General features: G+C 42.2%; 1 protein-coding gene across 4 annotated transcripts in view; it reads right to left on the reverse strand.

Moving 5' to 3' along the window:
• Window positions 1-14782, reverse strand: part of TENM2 (teneurin transmembrane protein 2) — a 3136407-nt gene that overhangs the window by 2970059 nt on the left and 151566 nt on the right. The window lies entirely within an intron of this gene.

The raw sequence follows: 14782 nt of genomic DNA on the forward strand, positions 1-14782 counted from the left end.
AGTCATGGCTCTCATCCAGCTACGTTTCAGATATCCCCACCATGTCATAATTATGCTCCAACACCATTAATTCTAATTCGTCCATTTTGTTGGCAAGGCTTTTGGCATTAGTATACATGCATTTTATGTATCTCTCTGCACCTCTATTTGTTCTTAAATTATTAATTGATCTAACCCCACCCCCCATGCCACCACCACCCCAACTTCCTTATCTCTCTGGACCAGATATCACCTTTTTACTAACTAGAATTCTACAATGTCTGTGTGCTATTTCATCTATTTCATCCTTCTTCTCTGCTTAATTTCTAAAACTTAACATGTACAAAACAGAATTCATCTTTTCCCATCTCACTCAACCCCCCCAACAGACCTATCCATCAAAGTAAATGGCTGCTCAGTCTCCACAGTCTCGCAAGCTGGCTACCTCGGAGTAACCCTGGACTCTAATCTCTCCTTCAAACCACATATCCAAGCCCTTTCCACTTTCTACTGACTGCAACTCAAAAAATATTTATCAGATCCGTACATTCCTTAATCAAGAATCTGCAAAAACACTGGTGCATGCCCTCATCATCTCCTGCCTTGACTACTGCAACCTCCTGCTCTGTGGCTTCCCTTCTAACACCCCTCCAATCTATCCAAAACTATCAAAACTATGCTGCCTGATTAGTCCACCTGTCCCCCCCTCCCCCGCTATTCCCCGGCCACTCTGTCAATTCCTTCACTGGCTCCCCATTACCCAGAGACATTCACAACCTATCTCCTCCATACATTTGTCAGAGAAAAGAGGGAGACACAAAAGCGCAAATAGGGTCTTATCAAATGTTACACAAAGCTGCCCACCAAGAGAACTACTCACCTGGTGAGATTGAAGGAAGGACATATATTAATGGCGGCTGCTGCAGATCCACAGGTCAGTGCAGGACCTGATTGAAACACACACTAAGGTAGGAAAAAAGGATCATCCCCGTGCTGCCGCAAGAAGAATTACAAAAATTGTAGAGGTTTCAACGTGGTTTATTCTACACGTTTCAGGGTTCAGGTGACCCCTTCATCAGGACATATCACAAATATTGTGAATTGACATTCACAACCTATCTCCTCCATACATTTGTGACCTAGTCTTCCGGTTCTTACCTGCAGGCAACTTCCAATCCTCACAAGATCTCTTTCGCTACATCCTCCTTACTCTGGAACTCTTTACTCCAACATATCAGACTCTTGCCTTACATGGAAACCTTCAAAAGGAACCTGAAAACCTACCACTTCTGACAAGCCTACAACCTGCAGTAACTCTTGTTCCACCATACCGCTGCAGAACCAGCTCAACCCTCACCTACTGTATCCTCACCCATCACTTTTAGACTGTGTGCTCTCACGAACAGGGTCCTCTCTCCTCCTGTTCCAGTCAGTGACTTGTATTGTTTAAGATTATTGTACTTGTTTTTGATATCTATACCTCTTTTCACCTGTAAAGCACCATGGAATAAATAGCGCTATAATAATAATAATAATAATAATAATAATCTGTAATAGATCATTCACTGCAAATAGGCTCCCATTGTTCTTAACAGTTTCCATAGGACAATGTGCTGCCAGGAAGTATTATATTTTGTGCAGCACAAAAGATCATTTCTCTTGATGAAAATGGATTTGGGGCTTTTGTCAGGGATCGGCAGCATGTTTAGGCTATGTTCACATGCACAGTAATCATCAGTTGGAATAGATCCAGCAGCAATCCTTTAACAAAAAAGTTGAGCAGACACATGTCTATGAAAAATGAATCCATTTTGTTCCATTTTAAACTGATCCAGTAAGCAAAAAATTATTTTCAATACAAAAAGAAAAGAGAAAAATACCAATACAAACAATTAGGGTGCACACCTAACAATCAAAAAATACAAAGCTTTATAAGTAACCATGGACACACAAAAAATACATTAAAACATTTAAAACATATAGAACAAACAGAGCAATCATCAAGCACCCCTGGTGCTATGTAAAATACCGGAATGGCCGTGTGTGTTAGAAGGAGCAATAGAAAATGTTTATAAATATTTAGAAAACCCTTGACTGTTTCATACTTGAAGTATTCCCAATATAAAAAGATAGTAATTTAAGGCATTTCATAGAGGTCACATGAAAAGATATGCATATTAAAGAAATAAAAGGGGAAAGAAAGAAACACCGCAAGAGGTTAGACCAAAGGAGCAGAGCCAACCAAATTATGGTGCAAATGCTAGCACTCAAATGCAAAGGGAAATCCCTTTGATAGATACTACCTCATATGCTCCCAGAACGTAACCGACCATAATGAACGGCCATGATAAGCAGAAGGTGTGGAGACCAGGGGTGGAAAAAATTATTTTCAAATGAAAGCAAAAAGGATGGCTATTTAATGCCTCAGTTTTCCATAGACTTCAAAGGTAAAAAAGGATGTAGTTAAAATCATTTTTTCGTAGCTGGACAAAAAAGTTGTGTGTGCACTACTTTTTTGTTAACAGACTGTGGCTGGATTTATAACAGACTGTGGCTGGATTAATTCTAGTTGATGATTACTGGACATGTGAACATAGCTTTTACTGCAAATTATTCTGAAATGTTCACAATTGTCTTGCATTGTAAATGGATCTTAAAAATCTGCACAATTTTTTTGTATTCATAATTTAAAAGTATTATGCAGTAAAAATGTTTAAAAAAATCTTAAATGGAAAAACAAATGTAGTATAACTGTTACTGTTATACCCGACCTCACAATACTCATATTATTAAATATAGTCAGTCTTCACATTCACTACATATGCAAATATAGCGACACATTAGACAGGATAAGGGTTTCTCATGCAGACTGAGTTAAATACACATTGTAACCATCTAAAACTGTTTTGAAAAACCAACGTATGAAAGCTATGATTAGGCTGAAAGTGTAATTATTTCAAAATAAGAATAGGCCTTTTCATTTCTCAGGGTGTCCTGAATTCCACACAGTATGCCACAGCCCCTAAAATTGCAGTGATAACAAGATTAATATGAACCATCTCACACATTACAGGGTCACATTGTTGAAAAGAAGATCACCCACAGTCGACAATAAAGATACCCTTCAGTGTATTGAAAATATTAATTTTCAACAGACGCTGAAAAATGGAAAAGGATATTTTCATCAGCTCGCTTTATATTCATGAAGATGAGATATGTATAACTAGATCTGCCAGCTACAAATGGAAATTTTTCTTTCACTTTTTTTTCTTGGCAGATTTATTTGAAGTCCAATAGTTTTTAGCTATACAATCTATAAAATATTGTCTCCTATTATTTTTATATAAACTTTACAAAAAAGGACCTGTCAGATGGACCCTATTATATTTGATTTGCTTTGCAGTTAGGGCATTATGCAAAAATGCAACAAAAGCCTACTCTGGAATTTTCTCTTCAGCATACTGCTTGCTCTCTTTGCCACGTTTAAGTCTACCTGTAATGTAGCAATCCTTATTTCCGCATTGGGTTGAATATTAAGTTGCACACCAGAGACAACAGGTAAAGAGGATAGCTCACCTCCTAACCCATCTTTGTACAGGTCACGGAACATGCAGACATCAGTGTCCCACAGAATTCCCAGATACTAGTTTCCGATCTCCTGAATATTTGTATACAACACGTTATTGATAATATCATTTGATGCAGCAAACCTTAAAGAGGTTGTCCGACCTTGAAATGCTATTTTTTAAGCTTAGCTGTGCTGTATTGCAATATAGAACACCCTATACATTTTGTTTTGCTTCTTTCATTCATCCTGAATTTCACTTCATTCCCTGCAACCACTTTGTTTACCTGCAGCTCTACCAAGCTTGAAAGCTCACTGTGCTTTATTATCTAACCTCACAGCTAGAGTTGTGTGTTTGTGTGTGTGTGGATGGCTGTGTGTGTGTGTGGATGGCTGTGTGTGTGGATGGCTGTGTGTGTGTGGATGGCTGTGTGTGTTGATGGATGTGTATGTAGATGGATCCATGTGTGTATATGGCTATGTGTGTGTATGGGTGTGTGTGGATGGATCTGTGTATGGGTGTGTGTGGATGGGTGTGTGTTGATGGATGTGTGTATGTGGAATGATGTGTGTGTATGGCTATGTGTGTGGATGGATGTGTTTTTGTGTGGATGTATGTATGTGTGTATGGATGGCTGTGTTGATGGATGTGTATGTGTTGAAGGATGGGTGTGTGTGGATGCATGTGTATGTATGAATGGATGTGTATGTGTGGATGGCTGTGTGTATGGTTAGATGTGTGAGTTGATGGATGCCTGCATTGATGGATGTGTGTGTGGATGGATGTCTGTGTGGATGGATGTGTGTGTGTGTGTGGATGGATGTGTATGTGTGAATGGCTGTGTGTGGATGGATGTGTGTGTGGATGGATGTGTTTGTGTGTATGTATGGATGGATGTGTATGTATGGATGGGTGTGTGTGTGTGTGGATGGGTGTGTGTATGGTTAGATGTGTGAGTTGATGGATTTCTGTGCATTAATGGATGTGTGTGTGAATGGATATGTGTGGATGGGTGTGTGTGGATGGATATGCATGTGAATAGATGTGTGTGTGTTGATGGATGTGTGTATGTGGATGGATCTGTGTGTATATGTCTGTGTGTGTGGATGGAAGTGTGTATGTGGATAGATCTGTGTGTGTGAATGGGTGTGTGTGTATTAGTGTGTGTGTGGATGGGTGTGTGTATGTAGAATGATGTGTGTGCGTGTGTGTATATGGCTATGTGTGTGGATGGATGTGTGTTTGTGTGTGCATGGATGGCTGTGTGTGTTGATGAATGTGTATGTGTTGATGGATGTGGGTGTGTATGGATGTTTATGTATGGATGGATGTGTATGTGTGGATGGCTGTGTGTATGGATAGATGTGTGAGTTGATGGATGTCTGCATTGATGGATGTGTGTGTGTGTGGATGGATGTGTGGATGTATGTGTGTGTGGATGGGTGTGTGTGGATGGATGTGTATGTGTGAATGGCTGTGTGTGGATGGATGTGTGTGTGGATGGATACGTATGTGGATGGATGTGTGTGTGGATGTATGTGTGTGGATGTATGTATGTGTGTATGGATGGCTCTGTGTGTTGATGGATGTGTATGTGTTGATGGATGTGTGTGTGGATGGATGTGTATGTATAAATGGATGTGTATGAGTGGATGGGTGTGTGTATGGTTAGATGTGTGAGTTGATGGATGTCTGTGCGTTGATGGATGTGTGTGTGGATGGTATGTGGATGGATGCGTGTGTTGATGGATGTGTGTATGTGGATGGATCTGTGTGTGTATATGTCTATGTGTGGATGGAAGTGTGTATGTGGATGGATCTGTGTGTGTGGATGGGTGTATGTGGATTAGTGTGTATATGTATGGGTGTGTGTGTTGATGGATGTGTGTATGTGGAATGATATGTGTGCGTGTGTATATGGCTATGTGTGTGGATGTATGTATGTGTGTATGGATGGCTGTGTGTGTTGATGGATGTGTATGTGTTGATGGATGTAAGTGGATGGATGTGTGTGTATGGATGGATGTGTATGTGTGGATGGCTGTGTGCATGGATAGATGTGTAAGTTGATGGATGTCTGTGTGTTGAAGGATGTGTGTGTGGATGGCTATGTGTGTGGATTGATGTGTGTGTGGATGGTTATGTATGTGGATGGATGTGTGTGTTGATGGATGTGTGTGGCTGGATCTGTATGTTTATATGGCTATTAGTGTTGAGCGATACCGTCCGATACTTGAAAGTATCGGTATCGGATAGTATCGGCCGATACCCGAAAAGTATCGGATATCGCCGATACCAATACCAATACAAGTCAATGGGACACCAAGTATCGGAAGGTATCCTGATGGTTCCCAGGGTCTGAAGGAGAGGAAACTCTCCTTCAGGCCCTGGGATCCATATTAATGTGTAAAATAAAGAATTAAAATAAAAAATATTGGTATAATTACCTCTCCGGAGGCCCCTGGACATCACCGCTGGTAACCGGCAGCCTTCTTTGCTTAAAATGAGCGCGTTTAGGACCTGAGAATGACGTCGCGGCTTCTGATTGGTCGCGTGCCGCTCATGTGACCGCCACGCGACCAATCAGAAGCCGCGACATCATTCTCAGGTCCTAAATTCCTAGAATGAGGAGTTTAGAGCCTGAGAATGACGTCGCGGCTTCTGATTGGTCGCGTGGCGGTCATATGAGCGGCACGCGACCAATCAGAAGCCGTGACGTCATGGAAGTCCCTAAACGCGCTCATTTTAAACAAAGAAGGCTGCCGGTTACCAGCGGTGATGTCCAGGGGCCTCCGGAGAGGTGAATATATCAATATTTTTTATTTTAATTCTTTATTTTACACATTAATATGGATCCGATACCGATTCCCGATACCACAAAAGTATCGGAACTCGGTATCGGAATTCCGATACCGCAAGTATCGGCCGATACCCGATACTTGCGGTATCGGAATGCTCAACACTAATGGCTATGTGTTTGTGGATGGAAGTGTATATGTTGATGGATCTGTGTGTGTGGATGGGTGCGTGTGTTGATGGATGTGTGTATGTGGAATGATGTGTGTGCATATGGCTATGTGTGTGTGGATGGATGTGTTTGTGTATGGATGTATGTATGTGTGTATGGATGGATGTGTATGTGTGGATGGCTGTGTGTGTTGATGGATGTGTATGTATTGATGGATGTGTGTGGATGGATGGATGTGTGTGTGGATGGATGTGTGTGGATGGATGGATGTGTGTGGATGGATGTGTATTGTGGATGGCTGTGTGTGTGGATAGATGCGTGAGTTGATGGATGTCTGTGTGTTGAAGGATGTGTGTGTGGATGGCTATGTGTGTGGATGGATGTGTGTGTGAATGGTTATGTATGTGGATGGTTATGTATGTATATGTATGTATGTATATGTATGTGGATGGATGTGTGTGTTGATGGATGTGTGTGGCTGGATCTGTATGTGTATATGGCTATATGTGTGTGGATGGAAGTGTATATGTGGATGGCTGTGTGTGTGAGGATGGATGAAGGAAAGAAGGGAGGGAAGGCGAGAGGGAGGAATGGATGGACTGATGGATGATGGGTTCATGATGGATAGGGAGGGATTGATGCACAAAGCATATTATACTCACCTAGAGGTAGAAGCCTTTTCTTTCCTGGTTAGTCCAATCAGCTGAGTCATTCCCCTGCTGCCTGCATTGTCTGGGGATGGAGCAGGAGGTTGGGGAGCGTCTGGCAGAGACTGGGGCAGTTATGACCTGTTGCTGACAGGAAAAACTCTAGTCGGTGAGTGAGCAGCTCTTCCAGAATCAGGAGACCACTGCACCGCAGACTAAGTGTGCTGCCTAGGACTGGGAGTATATCACAAACTGTCAGCATTCTGCATCCTATAGATACACAAAAATTATACAGAAAGACCGAACAACCCCTTTATTTTATCATTTAACACAGCACTTACCACTGTTTGCTGTATCGTAATATCATAAAGCATTAAGAGATGACATTTGCTACATCTATACATACATTAGGAAAATAAAACCATATTGAAATAAGGTTTTTATAATCTTTAAAATTCATCCATAGCATAGTAGTCTATCTACAATTAGCCCCCAAAATATTTGGACGGTTACTGAATAGGAGTGATTTGGGCTCTGCATGCCACAATTTTTTTTATTTAAAATGAAACAACTGGGCTGCAACTGAAGTGCAGACTTTCAGATTTAAAGGGGTTAAATAAAAATATCCCATGAAACGTTTGGGAATGGCAACCAGTTTTCTACAATGCCTCCTCATTTTAGGGGCTCAAAAGTATTTGGACAAATTAACTTTATCATAAATTAAATGTTCATTTTTAATACTTTGCAGAAAATCATTTGCATGCAATGCCTGCCTAAAGTCTGAAAGTCATGGACATCACAAAACACTGGCTTTCCTTAAGTTTTATCTTAAGCATATGAAATGCATACTCAATGAGGATGAGATCTGGTGGTGAACTCAGCCATTGCAGAAAATTGCACTTATTTGTCTTAAAGAACTCCTTGGTTGCTTTTGAAGTATGCTTTGGGTCACTGTCCATCTATATTACGCAGCACGGTCCTTGCTGCATTTGATTTCATCTGAGCAGAAAAGTATAGCCTTTTACTCTTCAGAATTCATGCAGCTGCTTCTGTCTGCAGTCACATCATCAATCAACTCTAGTGACCCAGTGCAACTGGAAGCAATGAATGTGCATGACATCACATTGCCTCCACCATGTTATACACCATTCTTAAGTTTTGCTTTAAGCATGTGAAATGCATGGTCAATAGGGTTGAGATCTGATGATTGACTTGGTCATTGCAGAACATTCCACTTTTTTGCCTTATAAAACTTTTGCAGTATGTTCTGGGTCATTGTCCATCTATACTATGAAGCACCATCCAATCAACCCTGCTGCTTTTGGTTGAATCTGAGAAGAAACTCTGTACACTTTAGAATTCACCGGCTGCTTCTGCTTTCAGTCACATCATCAATAAACACTTGACCCAGTGCCATTGGATAGTCATGCACGCCCATGCCATCACACTGCTTTTTCTATGTTTTACAGAGAATGTGATCCACTTTGGATGAAGCCGTTATAAGCCTTCTCCACATTTTTTCTTTACATCATTCTGGTATAGGTTCATCTTCATTTCAGCTGTAAAAAATGCTTTTCCAAAACTAAGCTGGCTGTTTTTTATAGATTTTTTTTTTTTGCAAAATACAATCTGGCCTTTCTAATTCTAAGGCTGATTAATGGTTTGCACTTTATGGTGAACTGTCACAGGGATACTGTGACACAGATGGGCCAGAAGATTGCTATGTTTGGTAACACAAACTCCTGCACCTATTAGAACTGCTTCACCATCCTATTAAACAGTGCAGGTTTTCCTTGCCCTGTCATGGCAAGGGTTAATCAGTTCAGTTGATCTCCTGGAGATCTCAATCCTGAATTGTCTCAGCTGTTCTGTGTTGTCCACTCCCCTCTGGTGTAAATGCCCATCACTAGTACTTGAGAGTTGCCAGTGATAGTTCCACTTCCTGGTTTGGTGGTGAAGGAAAAAGTTCAGTGTTTGAAGTTGGTTGGAGAGTTTTTCTGGAGATTGCTGCGGGTTTGCGAGTATATCCTATAAACTTCAGCGCCTCACCTCCCTGGATGATGGAGAGATCAGATAAGCGTTATGTTAGGAGCAAATCTAGGAACGAGACCTCAGCATCCCCACGATTTGGGGTAATCTGGGGGAGAAGGATAGACTAAGGTGACCCTAGTTTGAGGGATCAGGTAGGTGCCCACAGTCCCTTGCCATTATGTGTCATGAATAGGGTTGAGCGACCTTTACTTTTATAGGATCGGGTCGGGTTTCACGAAACCCGACTTTTTCAAAAGTCGGGTCGAGTGAAATCGGCCGATCCTATAAAAAAGTCGGGGTCGGGGTCGGCCGAAACTCGAAACCCAATGCAGTGCATTGGGTTTCTAATGGTTCCCAGGGTCTGAAGGAGCGGAAACTCTCCTTCAGGCCCTGCGATCCATATTTCAGTGTAAAATAAAGAATTAAAATAAAAAATATCGCCATACTTACCCTCTGACGCGCCCTGGTACTAACCGGGAACCTTCCTTCCTTAGAATCAGCCTTCCAGGACCTTGCGGTGACGTCGCGGTGACGTCGCGGCTTGTCATTGGCCGCGCGGCCGCCCATGTGACCGCTCGCGCGACCAATCACAAGCCGCGACGTCACCGCGACGTCACCGAAGGTCCTGGAAGGGCTGATTCTTAGGAAGGAAGGCTGCCGGAAAGAAGCAGGGTGCGTCCGAGGGTGAGTATATTCCTATTAGGTATATACTCACCCTCGGACGCGCCCTGCTTCTTTCCGGCAGACTTCCTTCCTAAGAATCAGCCCTTCCAGGACCTTCGGTGACGTCGCGGTGACGTCGCGGCTTGTGATTGGTCGCGCGAGCGGTCACATGGGCGGCCGCGCGGCCAATCACAAGCCGCGACGTCACCGCGACGTCACCGCAAGGTCCTGGAAGGCTGATTCTAAGGAAGGAAGGTTCCCGGTTAGTACCAGGGCGCGTCAGAGGGTAAGTATGGCGATATTTTTTATTTTAATTCTTTATTTTACACTGAAATATGGATTCCGATACCAATTCCCGATATCTTAAACATATCGGGAATCGGTATCGGAATTCCGATTCCAGATTCAGAAGATCGCCGACTTCATGGCCGACCCCACACAGGGGTCGGGTCGGGTTTCATGAAACCGGACTTTGCCAAAAGTCGGCGACTTCTGAAAATTGCCGACCCGTTTCGCTCAACCCTAGTCATGAACTCTCTGTATTTGCTCTCATGAAGTTTTCTCTTTATGGAAGAATAAGATACTGAAACACATATTTCCTGGAGAGTATTCTTCACGTGGGTAGATGTTGTGAAAGGGTTTTTCTTCACCATGGAAATGAATCTGTGATCAGTTGACAATGTTGTTTTCCGTGGACGCACACGTGTTTTTGAAATTCCAAGCTCAATGCTGGGCTTTTTTTGCAGAATGTACCAAACTGTTGACTATTCCTAACATTTCTGCTATCTCTTTGAAGGCCTTTTTTTCAGCCTAGTGATGGTGTGTTTGTCTACCATTGAGAGCATCTTTGACGGTATGTTATGGGTTTCAAATGCAAATGTCACTCCTGAAATCAGCTCCAGACTTTTTACATGCTTATATGTTGATTGATCAACAAAGGACTAGCCCATGCAGGCCATTAGATCTTTTGAGGTAATTTTCCAATTACTTTTGCTCCCTTTAAAAAGAAGCAGCTTCAAATTAAAGAGCTGTAATTTCTAAACCCTTAAGGTACCGTCACATTAAGCGACGCTGCAGCGATATAGACAACGATGCCGATCGCTGCAGCGTCGCTTTTTAGTCATTGTGTGGTCGCTGGAGAGCTGTCACACAGACAGCTCTCCAGCGACCAACGATGCCGAGGTCCCCGGGTAACCAGGGTAAACATCGGGTTACTAAGCGCAGGGCCGCGCTTAGTAACCCGATATTTACCCTGGTTACCTAAAAAAAACAAACACTACATACTTACATTCCGGTGTCTGTCGCGTCCCTCGCTGTCAGCTTCCCGCACTGACTCTGAGGGCCAGCCGTAAAGCAGAGCACAGCGGTAACCAGGGTAAATATCGGGTTACTAAGCGCGGCCCTGCGCTTAGTAACCCAATGTTTACCCTGGTTACCAGTGAAGACATCGCTGGATGTCAGCAGGTGATCCAGTGACAAAATAAGGTGCTGGCCTTCTAGCTCCGACCAGCGATGTCACAGCAGGATCCTGATCGCTGCTGCGAGTCAAACACAACGATATCGCTATCCAGGACGCTGCAACATCACGGATCGCTATCGTTGTTAAATTGTTCAGTGTGAAGGTACCTTTACTCCAATTTGGATGTGAATACACTCAAATTAAAGCTGAGAGTCTGTACTTTAAGGTCATTTGGACTATATAACTCTATATTAAATAAGTTTTAGTAAACAGCTAAAATATATCACTGTGCAAATATATATGTCCCTATCTATCTATATCAATTTGTGTGTTTGTTGATGGCCCAATATCTTTTTGCTTTTATCATGCCATAGCAGAATATCATATGTTTGTATTCAAATTCATATCTTTAGCTTTTTTCAGTCTGTTTGCACCATGTGCATATAATGGTGTGGCCTACCTTTTCCTTGAGCTGGGCATTATATTGATGTGGTTTCCCATGGGTGTGAGTCCACTAGTTGGGCCAAGTCCTTCTCAGCCCTTATTTACATGCATGTCACTTGACAAACGGTAAGGTTTTAAATATTAGAGTTAGGTCTGTCCTAATTAGGATCACTGAAGTGGTGAGATGGTTTTTGCTTTTTTTTTAAAGATATGAACTAGGTTCCAAACTGCACACCAGCTTGTAACCCAGTTCATATCCTTAAGTTTTTTTCATATCATACGTTGTAGCTTTAAATTCATTCTAAAGGTACCGTTACACTAAACGATTTACCAACGATCACGACCAGCGATACGACCTGGCCGTGATCGTTGGTTAGTCGTTGTGTGGTCGCTGGAGAGCTGTCACGCTGGAGAGCACTGACTGTCAGCGCCGGCCGGCCGTAAAGCAGAGCACAGCACTGCTTTACGGCCGGCCGGCGCTGACACAGTGCGGGAAGCTGACGGCTGGGGACCGGCGGGGGACGTGACAGACACCGGAATGTGAGTATGTTGTTTTTTTTTTTACATTTACAATGGTAACCAGGGTAAATATCGGGTTACTAAGCGCGGCCCTGCGCTTAGTAACCCGATGTTTACCCTGGTTACAAGTGAACACATCGCTGGATCGGCGTCACACACGCCGATCCAGCTATGACAGCGAGTGGTCCAGCAACGAAATAAAGTTCTGGCCTTCTAGCTCCAACCAGCGATGTCACCACAGGATCCTGATCGCTGCTGCGTGTCAAACACAACGAGATCGCTATCCAGGATGCTGCAACGTCACGGATTGCTATTGTTATTGTTCAAAAGTTGCTCAGTGTGAGGGTATGTGCACACGTCAGGATTTCTTGCAGAAATTTTCCTGACAAAAACCGGACATTTCTGCCAGAAATCTGCATGCGTTTTTACCGCGATTTTACCGCGATTTTGACGCGTTTTTTTAAGCATTTTTGGTGCGTTTTTGGTGCGTTTTTTCAAAAATGCATAGAAAATCCGCAAAAATAATGAACATGCTCATTTTCGGGGAAAAAAACGCATCCATGTGCACATAACATGCAGAATGCATTCTAAATGATAGAATGCATAATGTATGCGTTTTTAATGAGTTTTTATAGCGTTTTTACCGCAAAAAAAATGCGAAAAAACCTGAACGTGTGCACATAGTCTGAAGGTACCTTTAGCAATCTATTCAACCAGTATGTGTTCACACTTGCAAAATCAATGTCCATTTTATCTCTGTTGTGTTGGTCTTAAATGACACACATCAGATACCACAGCATAGTGTTCTCTAAATAAAGAATGCAGTTGCACGCTGCTAACATCCTCATATGAATGAGACAAGCTCCAATAGAAGTTGCTACTGTTTATCCCATTCATCTCCCTCATAATTGTTGGCATGAAAAGAAAATAAGACTCCTTAAAACAATGCATACTGAACTGATCAGTAAAATGACAGAGTAGATGGCTTGCTGTCTGAAATTGCCTTTCCACAAATATGAAGTTACCCTAATATTTGCATCACCAAAAAGCCAACAATTTAACTAAATTGGGGGCCTACCTTAGCAACTGTACAGTATATACTCTTTGGCGCCATCACTCTCACTCTTTAAGTCCCCCTTGTTCACATCTGGCAGCTGTCAATTTGCCTCCAACACTTTTCCTTTCACTTTTTCCCCATTATGTAGATATGGGCAAAATTGTTTGGTGAATTGGAACGCGCAGGGTTAAAATTTCGCCTCACAACATAGCCTATGATGCTCTTGGGGGCCAGACATGTGACTGTGCAAAATTTTGCGGCTGTAGCTGTGACAGTGCAGATGCCAATCCTGGACATACATACACACACACATTCAGCTTTATATATTAGATTCATTATGTAAACTAGGGGGCAGGTCAGTGAGGGGTCAGTGACCTATCAGCAGTCTGCATTATGAATATCTAATACCTAACCCCCCCAACAGGCCACCCCGGGGCACAAGCATATCATTAAACTGAAAATAAAGATTAAACAACCACAAGATGGAATTCATCAACCAAGGTATCATTGTAATCAGTTATAGAGTGATCTCAGCGGGAGAAACAAACTAGGAATCTTGTGGGTGTAATACCTTTTAATGACTAACAAAATATAGTGAATGATGTTACAAAGCAAGCTCTCAAGACCACTTATGTCTCTTCATCAGGCTGATATGTAATCAGTATAACGGCACCGACCTGACAGTGTCTGTAGGTTACTGTGCACAATCCTGCTGACAGGCTTTCTTTAAGTCTGGGATCCAGCAGCAACTTTGGAAGAGATCTGACGATCATATGACTGCCGTGCCCTATGGAAGGATTGCATTGAGTGCTCTTTAGCCAGCAAATTAGTAGATAACCTGCTTCTGCAGGGTTCCAGGCTGTGTCCGACAGCCAGAAATAATATCATAGGCTTATAGCCCAGACCAAGAGCCTTAAGTTTACTGCACTGTGAGGTTAAGGATCCATATTACAACTGTGTGCCTCATACCTAAAAGTGGCTACCCTGGTGTCATATTAGCATTACCTGTTAATTTTTAGAAAAGCTCATTGGTGTATATTTGTTTTTGTGAGCCTTATACAGTAGGTTATAATTGAATTTATCTTATATAAATGCTGGCATCTTGAACAATGAGTCGTAGCATTGTCATATTTTGTCAAAAAATATTTGTCTTTTTTTATGTGCAAAATTACAAAGAAAATGTGCAAAAAACCCTCTTCTCTATAATGCCGCAAAACTGCTTCAGGAATCTCTCTTTGAGAAGTTTTTGGAGGAGCTTTACATTTCCTAAAGTGTTTAAAAAACTCATCATTTTTGAGACGGTAAAAATTCTTTCTACTTACAGCTTTTTCTTGGAGTCTTTTGGAGTAATTCAAAAAGTGCCTGAATAATTGCTGGGAAAATGCTTGAAAGACCTATTCATTGCTTTTTGTAAAATGCCATTGCTGTTTATCTGTTCAGGCTTTTGAG

Source organism: Ranitomeya imitator, chromosome 4 (genome assembly GCF_032444005.1).
Source record: "Ranitomeya imitator isolate aRanImi1 chromosome 4, aRanImi1.pri, whole genome shotgun sequence".
Taxonomy (NCBI): domain Eukaryota; kingdom Metazoa; phylum Chordata; class Amphibia; order Anura; family Dendrobatidae; genus Ranitomeya; species Ranitomeya imitator.